This window comes from Tenrec ecaudatus, unplaced genomic scaffold, assembly GCF_050624435.1.
Source record: "Tenrec ecaudatus isolate mTenEca1 unplaced genomic scaffold, mTenEca1.hap1 Scaffold_123, whole genome shotgun sequence".
Lineage (NCBI taxonomy): Eukaryota > Metazoa > Chordata > Mammalia > Afrosoricida > Tenrecidae > Tenrec > Tenrec ecaudatus.
The window spans coordinates 304,723-307,252 of record NW_027457793.1 but is presented as its reverse complement, the minus strand read 5'-3'; the positions used below and the strand labels follow the sequence as shown (position 1 = coordinate 307,252).

The following is a 2,530-nucleotide window of genomic DNA, read 5'->3' as shown; positions in this document are numbered from 1 at the left end:
ACACCAGGAGCAATCATTGGTACAGAATAATGACAATCCCTATGACTGAAATTGCTCCAGGCTCAGACGGGAATTCAAATAAATAGAAATTGAACAAGACAAGCTTAAAAATGAATGGGTAGTTAAAGAAATAAAGAATTCAAATTCCTGAGAACAAGTGAGAATGAAAATACAACATAAAAAACCTTTTGGGAGAGCCCCGGAGTCAGAGCCGGTTCCTGTTCCATCTAAGCGGTCGCCCGTCGCCTCGTTCTCTTCCAACATGACAGATGCCGCTGTGTCATTCGCCAAGGACTTCTTGGCAGGTGGAGTGGCCGCGGCCATCTCCAAGACGGCGGTAGCGCCCATCGAATGGGTCAAGCTCCTGCTGCAGGTGCAGCACACCAGCAAGCAAATCACCGCAGATAAGCAGTACAAGGGCATCATCGATTGTGTGGTTCGTATCCCCAAGGAGCAGGGAGTCCTGTCTTTCTGGCATGGTAACCTGGCCAATGTCATCCGATACTTCCCCACCCAGGCTCTCAACTTTGCCTTCAAAGATAAATACAAGCAGATCTTCCTGGGTGGTGTGGACAAGAGGACCCAGTTATGGCGCTACTTTGCAGGGAACCTGGCATCGGGCGGTGCTTCGGGGGCCACATCTTTGTGCTTTGTGTACCCTCTTGATTTTGCCCGTACTCGTCTAGCAGCTGATGTGGGCAAAGCCGGCGCCGAACGGGAGTTCAAAGGCCTCGGTGACTGCTTGGTTAAAATCACCAAGTCTGATGGGATTAGGGGCCTGTACCAGGGGTTCAACATGTGTGTGCAGGGAATTATCATCTACCCGGCTGCCTACTTCGGCATCTATGACACCGCAAAGGGAATGCTTCCGGATCCCAAGAACACCCACATCTTCGTCAGCTGGATGATTGCACAGTCCGTCACAGCCGTGGCTGGGTTGACTTCCTACCCATTTGACACCGTTCGTCGCCGAATGATGATGCAGTTGGGGCGCAAAGGAACTGATATCATGTACACCGGCACGCTGGACTGCTGGAGGAAGATCACTCGGGATGAAGGGAGCAAAGCGTTCTTCAAGGGCGCCTGGTCCAATGTGCTCAGAGGCATGGGTGGTGCCTTTGTGTTGGTCTTGTACGATGAAATCAAGAAGTACACATAAGTTATTTCCTAGTGGGTTTCCCCCATGAATGGGCATGTTGTATTATATAACATATCTCAAGCATTCTTGGCAGACGGTTGGCTGTCTAGATCAATGGCAACTACCTACTGGTTGAAAATGGGAAGCAATAATATTCATCTGACCAGTTTTCTCTTAAAGCCATTTCCACGATGATCATGATGATGATGGGACTCAATTCTATTTTTCATTTCAGTCACTCCTAATGAATAAACAAATTTGAAGAAATAAAAAGTATCTGAAACACACACACACACACACACAATAATTAAATAAATAAATAAATAACCTTTTGGAAACAGTAAATCAGTATGCAGAGGGCAATTTAGTAATAAAACCTAACATAAAAACAATGGTGTGGGGGGAGAGTGGGGAGGGAGGGGAAAAAAGAGGACATGATGCAAAGGGCTTAAGTGGAGTGCAAATGCTTCAAAAATGATGAGGGCAAAGAATATACGGATGTGCTTTATACATTTGATGTATGTATATGGATGGATTGTGATCAGAGTTGTATGAGCCCCTAATAAAATGTTAAAACAAAACAACAACAAAAACAATGTTGGATGGAGCATTTTGGGTAAAGTGGCTCAGACCCCTGAGAGCCAAGCCATGTTGTCCTGGAACACTAGGAGAATGTGCCCAGTTCTGTGGGACAAGAACATGAAGAGCATGAAGAGGGAGCCCCTGATCTGAACTGGAGACTTGGAGTCAGGGATATAGAGCGGGACGGCCTCCAGTTTTGTGTAGAGATGAAATTACTACTTCAGACCTTTTCTTTAAAAAATTAAAAATAAACCAATTCATAAGAAAATGCTCCAGCCAGGTCAAATTTCAGAAAACTTCTATACATGACCCCAATTCCTCCAGAGTATAAATAACAGAAAAACAAGGAAAGCAAAGACCATTACAAGCCAACTGCCCAAGCAAGAAAAAGTTATTTTACCAGACCTCTAACCTGCCAGGAAGCCCTGGTGGCATAATGTTTACATGCCGGGCTGCTAACCGGAAGGTCAGCGGTTCAAAATCAGTGGTCTTTCCTCAGGAGAAAGACGGGCTTTCTGCTCTTATAAGGTATTACAGTCTCTGAAACTCACAGGGCAGTTCTACCCTGTCACTGACAATGAGTTTGGGTTGGCTTTTTGTCACCTACCAGCAGAGGGCGCGATGGTATCAGGAATACAAGGAAAGGAAAGCCAAGGCAGAGATCAAACAGTGGGTCAGGTGAGTTAGTCACTGCTGTGTAAGTAGCTGTGGTCCAGATCAATGCCAAGGGAAGGTAAACAATGAGGAGAAGACCCAGGAGAATGGGGTCTTTCAGACAAATCTGGGGCGTGGAGTAATCTGATCAGGTCT

General features: G+C 46.0%; 1 pseudogene; it reads left to right on the top strand.

Annotated features, from left to right (window-relative positions):
- The first annotated feature begins 200 nt into the window (after positions 1-200).
- Positions 201-1,342, top strand: LOC142436012 (ADP/ATP translocase 2 pseudogene; annotated as a pseudogene).
- Positions 1,343-2,530: the final 1,188 nt, after the last annotated feature.